We start from the raw sequence: 6,704 nt of genomic DNA, 5'->3' as shown, positions 1-6,704 counted from the left end.
GCCTGGTGAAGTGACCCAAACCTTCATTCCTGAAGAACCTGGGCCATTAGTAATGTCGGAATTGGGCTGCTGTAGTTTTCCATTGACTTGGATTATAGGGCATGGTAGAACTAAGAGGTGTCCTAAGGGATCTCCTGTATTCAATATATACTTTTCTTTACCTCCATTATGTAATAATGTCAGTCTGATTTCCCCTTGATAATCAGGATCAATCACACTGGCCAATACAGTAACTCCCTTCTTTGCCTTTTAATCCAGAAACATGAAGAACCCACAGTGGCCGAGTGGCATTCTTAACTTTCAGTTCAGTGAAATCAGTCTTAGGTCTTCTGGTGGAAGTGTTCCTCCCTTTGGAACTAAGACCTCTAGACCCACAAAGCATAGGGTTGTAGGGACCAGAAGCAAAAATTTTCTAAGCGGGTCACTAGGGGTAATAGTGGTTCCACTCCCCTTTCCACCCCTTGATTCCGGACCCATGAATCCTGGCTATGGGAGAAACAGCACCATATATTGGACAGTGGTCTAGAGCATATATAACTTCCTGGAGAATATTGCCCTAATCCTGTGAGGTATTGCCACCTATCTGGCACCGTAATTGTGGCTTTAGAAGGTCATTCCATCATTCTGTCAACCAGCTGTTTCAGGATAATGGGGAACATGGTAGGAACAATGAATTCCTTGAGCATGGGCACATTGCCACAGTTCATTTGCTGTGAAGTCACTTCCTTTTTCTGAGGTGATGCTGTGTGGAATACCATGGTGGTGGATAAGGCCTTACATAAATCCACGGATGGTAGTTTTGGCAGAAGCGTTGCGTTTAGGGAAGGCAAAGCTGCATCCAGAATAAATGTCTATTCCAATGAGAACAAAACACTGCTCTTTCCTTGAAGGAAGCAGTCCAATGTAATCAACCTGCCACCAGGTTGCTGCCTTACAACCTTTAGGATTAGTGCCATGTAAGGGACTTGGTGTTAGCCTCTTCTGCTGGCAGATTGGGCAGTGGCTGTAGCCAAGTTGGCCTTGGTAAGTGGAAGTCCATGTTGCTGAGCCCATGTATAACCTCCATCCCTGCCACCATGACCACTTTGTTCGTGAGCCCACTGAGCAATGATGGGAGTGGCTGGGGAAAGAGATAACTGGTTTCCACAGAACGTGACATTCTATCTACTTGATTGTTAAAATCCTCTGCCAAGGTCACTCTTTGGTGAGTATTCACATGAGACACAAATATTTTCACGTCTTTGGCCCATTCAGAGAGGTCTATCTACATACCTCCTCCCCATACCTCTTTATCTCCAATTTTCCAGTCGTGTCCCTTCCATATCTCTGATCATTCCAGCCAAGCCCATTGGCCAGAACCCATGAATCCGTATACCATTGCACACCAGGCCATTTCTCCTTCCAAGCAAAATGAACAAAAAACCAGGTGCGCTGCTTGAAGTTATGCCCATTGGGAGCATTTCCCTTCACCACGTCCTTCAGGGAGGTCCCAGAAAGAGGCTACAGTGCTGCTGCTGTCCACTTTCAAGTGCTGCTGGCATATCGCACAGAACCATCCGTAAACCAGGCACTAATTTTCCTTAGTCAACTGATCGTGAGGAACTCCCCATGAGGCCATAGGTACCGACAGGAGAAGGAAGGTAGTGTGATGGGTGGAGACCATGGACATTTGGGCCACTTTCTCATGTAACTTGTGCCTTCAGGTCCTGCTCAGGCCTGGTCTCATACGCCTCTTCCATTTAATGATGGAGTGCTGCCGTGCATGCCTGTCTTTATGACTCTGGGTCAAACAACACCCAGTTCATGGTGGGCAACTCAGGCTGCTTGGTGACTTGGTGGCCCATGGTTATGCATTCAGCCTCTACTGAGGCCGAGTAGCAAGCCAAAAGCTGTTTCTCAAAAGGTGGGTTGTTAACTGCAGAGGATAGCAGGACTTTGCTCTGAAATCATGAGGGTCTGTGCTGTGATTCACCAATAGGGGCCTGCCAAAGGCCCCAGACAGCACCTCTGTGCCACTGACGCTTCAAGCACCATTGGATCAGCCAGACATATGGTCCGAGTGGCAAGCAGCTTGCATGGCCACCTGAACCTGTAGCAGAGCCTTCTTTTGTTCTGGGCCCCACCCAAAACTGGCAGCTTTTCAAATCAATTGATAAATAGGCTAGAAGAGCACACCCAAGTGAGGGATATGTTGCCTCCAAACTCCAAAAGGCCCACCAGGCGTTGTGCCTCATTTTTAATTGTGAGAGTAACTTATCCTTCACTTTGGAAGGAATATCTTGACATTCCCTGCACCACTGGACCCCTAGAAATTTCACGGAGATGGAAGGTGCCTGAATTTTTGTTGGATTAATTTCACACCCTGTAGCATGTAAATGTTTTACCAAGTCCAGAGTGATTGGCATGTCTTCCTTACTTGTTGAGTCAGCCTAATATCAGTGTAGTGGACCAGTGTGACATCTTGTGGAAGGGAAAGGCAATCAAGGTCCCTGTGGACTAAATTATGACATAGGGCTGGAGGGCTGGTATACCTCTGAGGTAGGACAGTAAAGGTGTATTGCTGGCTTTGCCAGCTGAAGGGAAACTGCTTCTGGTGTTCCTTTGAAACCAGAATCAAGAAAACGGCGTGCCAGGCACCGCGAGCTGTATTCATTTGCTCAGGCAGTGAAACCGCATCTGCAACGTCAGCTACGGTTGGAGTCACCACCTGGTTAAACTTAACGATATTATACTGTCATTCTCCAGGATCCGTCTGTTTTTTGCACAGACCGAATAGGTAAGCTGAATGGGAATGTGGTGAGAATCACCACCCCTGGATCCTTTTTCAAGTCCTTGATGGTGGCAGTGATCTTTGCAGTCCCTCCAGGAATGCGATGTTGCTTTCGATTTACAATTTTGCTACATAGAGGCAGTTCTAATGCCTTCCACTTGGCTTTTCCTCCTATAATACCCCTTATATGATACTCGTCAGGGATCCAATATGGGGGTTCTGCCAGATGCTGAGTATGTCTGTTCCACTTACGCATTCTGGAACTGAGGAAATGACTGCAGGATGGGTTTGGGACCCACTGGACCCACTGAGGCGAACCTGAACTAAGACTCCATTAATAACCTCACCTTCATACACCCCCACTCTGACAGGTGGTCACAGTGACATTTTGAGTCCCCTGGAATTAGTGTCAGTTCAGAGCCAGTATCCGCTAATTCTTGAAAATTCTGATTATTTCCTTTTCCCCAGCGAACAGGCACTCTCATAAAAGCACATGGATCCCTTTGGGGAAGGCTGGGAGAAAGATTAACAGTATAAATTTTTGACAGTGTAGTAGGGTCCTTCCTCAAGAGGTTGTGAGTCTGTAAACTGGTTCATGTCTGGGAATTGATTGAGGGGCTGCGACTATTGTGGCAATTTGAGTTAGACTGCCATTCACTTGACCTAGAGTTCTTCTGCTTGTACAGATCAAGTAAATATTTAGTAGATTTCCCATCTGTTTCACTCCTAGGGGCACCATGACTAAGTAGTCAACCCCAAAAGTCCATTCGAGTCAGACTATTCTGATTACTACTTTGACTCCGCTGTCTGTTATGGTAACCACACCCACCTTGTCTTTGTCAATTGAGTGCCACCACTTGGCCCCTATCACTACCACGGGTCCCAATCAGCTCCATTGTAGTTAGGTGTCTTAATTCAGTTAGGGCAGTTCCCACTGTCAAATCTGACTTACATAAAATAGCAATCACAGCAGTCTTCAAGGATACTAGGAATCCCTTCACAAATTTGTCCCTCATCATTGCAAAAAATGGGTCCTCTGCACACTCCATGTGTGAGTCTGTGGGTCTAACCTGATAAATCTACTCTAAGGTGTCTTTGGATACCTTCTTCTACGGTATAGCAAGGCAGGTCTGGTACTTCAACTTGATTCAGTGTATTCCAAAGCACAATCTATTCTTCAATGAACCAACCAAATTATTAGATCCTTACTAACCTCTCGAGCTGAAACATTGAATGAAGAATCTGTGCTTAGTGGACCCATATCAATAAACTCAGACTATCCAACTTTGTGTTCCTTGCACCATTATCCTACACACCCTTAATAGCTATTCCCACACATATTCTTCAGGTTTCTGTTTGTACATATTAGAAAAGTCAAGCAGTTATTTTGGAGTGTATTATACCTCATCCTGGCTCACATTTTGTACTTCACCTTTTGGGGCTTGATGGGACTTAAGTCTAGTTATAGGTCTAGAAGCAAAAATGGGTGGTGGGGATGTGTTCTGAGAACATTCAGCAACGTTTTGTTAGACATCTGTCTGAGGTGATGACCCAGGAGATAGACAAAGGATCTTAAGACACAGCTGGCTTAATCTCATCAGATGGGGGTGGAGGGGCTAGTGATTTTACTGGGGAGGGTGGCTTAGCAGACAAAGATGGAGTAATCTCTTTAGATGGAAGAGGACTAGTTCTGTTGGCAGGAGTTATTCAATGGAATTTAGGTGCACAGTGTCCCCAGCTTCCTGATTATCTGCCCATATGTTCCCACCCCAAGTTTCAGGATCCCATTTCTTCCCAATGAATGCCCTCATTTTAACTTCAGACACCATTCGAGGTTGAGAATTCAATTGCCATTGTAATTCAGCCACTCTTGGACAATAAAACTCTGAGCTTGGTTTTCAGTAGTATCAACTCTGTTACTAGAGGAAATAAGACTTGCTTTCAAGGTACAAGTGGCAACCTTGAAGTTGTTTATGCAACACTTGAGCTGTGTCTCTGAAGCCCTGAGCTCGTCTCTTTCTTTCACCACTTTGTCTAGTGAAAGTAGGAGCAACCAACCAGCTTCCTTATACTTCTTATTTGACAAAGCTGTAGAAAAGTGTCAAACATGTAATAACCCAGAGCCTTGCCTCTCATCAATACTTGCTCTATTAGCGATGATGTTTTGTGTGTTTCTATTGCCATCCCCCACCAGTGCCCTCTTTACTACTGGAAGCAGAGTCATTAACATCTTTAAGACCTGAGACAATGTTCTCCTGCTATTCATAAGGTTTTCACTGACTAGTTCTTTTCAGAAGTAGACGTACCAGGTTCTTCTTCCTACTGTCTTAGTCTGGAAGCTCAGCTGAAACCTGTCTGCCTTGGGTGACCCTGCTGGTATCTGAATACTGGTGGCATAGCTTCCAGCATCACAGCAACATGCAAGCCCCCACAGTACAACAAACTGACAGACATGTGGGGGGACAGATAAGCAACATTGTGATAAACGGAGAAAAGATTGAAGTTGTCAAGGATTTCATTTTAGTTGGCTCCACAACCCACGGAAGCAGCAGTCAGGAAATCAAAAGACGCATTACATTGGGCAAATCTGCTGCAAAGGACCTGTTTAGAGTGTTGAAGAGCAAAGATGTCCCCTTGAAGACTAAGGTGTGCCTGACCCAAGCCGCGGTATTTTCAGTCACATCATGTGCATGCAAAAGCGGGACAATGAATAAGGAAGACCGAAGAAGAATTGACACTTTTGAATTTTGGTGTTGGTGAAGCATATTGAATATACCATAGACTGCCAAAAGAAGAAACAAATCTGTCTTTGAAGAAGTACAACCAGAATGCTCTTTAGAAGCAAGGATGGCAAAACTGCGTCTTACGTACTTTGGACATGTTGTCAGGAGGGATCAGTCCCTGGAGAAGGATATCATGCTTGGTAAAGTAGAGGGTCAGCAGAAAAAAGGAAGACCCTCAAAGACATGAATTGACACAGTGGTTGCAACAATGGGCTCAAGATAATGATTGTGAGCATGGCACAGCTTTTCATTCCATGGTACATAGGGTCACTGTGAATTGAAACTGATTCAACAGCCCCTAACAACAACAGACTCGAGAACCAATTTAGAAAACTCATCCTTAAAACTTTGTTTCTCTAGAACCACTGTCAGTACCAAATGTCTTAGGCTGATTTCTCTGGAGAAGCAAAACCAGTGAAGCATAGAGAGAGAGAGAGAGAGATTTATTTCAAAATGTCTTATGTGGTTGTAGAGGCTGGCAAGTCCCAAGTCTGTGGGTCAAGTGTCAGGTTACAGGCTTTGACTCATGTAGCTGCAGGGGCTAATGAACCCAAGATAGATGGCAGGCTGCTGGCTCACGGGCTGTGGAGGCTGAAGATTCCAAGATTGGCAGGTAAAAGGGCAGGCTGCTGGCTCAAGTCCCAAGAACCCAAGTTCAGATGATGACGAGCCAAAGGCAGGATCCAGAGCGAGCAAAAGCCAGCCAGCTCTGCCAGAATGTCCATATATGTTGAATGCAGGCCACACAGCTGAGGAAACTCCCCTTAAACTGATTGGCTGATTACATTAGGTCACATCATGGCAGGGATTACATTGTATCACAAAATGGAGAATAACTTCATCATTACATAACTGCCAAATTACAGTATTGCATAACTACCAAACTACATCATTGCATAATTGCCAAACCACCAAAAATCATGGCCCAGACAAGTTGACACACAATCTTAACCATCACAGTCATGGACTAGTGCTGGAGAGTCTATGATGAAAAAGGTGTGCCCCTCACCAAAGACACAAGGAAAATATTAACCCAAGAGACAAAAGGGCCACATAAACAGAGGCTCCATTAGCCTGAGACCAGAAGAACTAGATGGTGCCCGGCTACCACCAAGGACAGAGAACACAACAGAGAGTCCCTGACTGAGCAG

Source organism: Elephas maximus, chromosome 20, assembly GCF_024166365.1.
Source record: "Elephas maximus indicus isolate mEleMax1 chromosome 20, mEleMax1 primary haplotype, whole genome shotgun sequence".
In the NCBI taxonomy this organism is placed as follows: Eukaryota; Metazoa; Chordata; class Mammalia; order Proboscidea; family Elephantidae; genus Elephas; species Elephas maximus.
Note: the sequence above shows the minus strand (reverse complement) of the source record.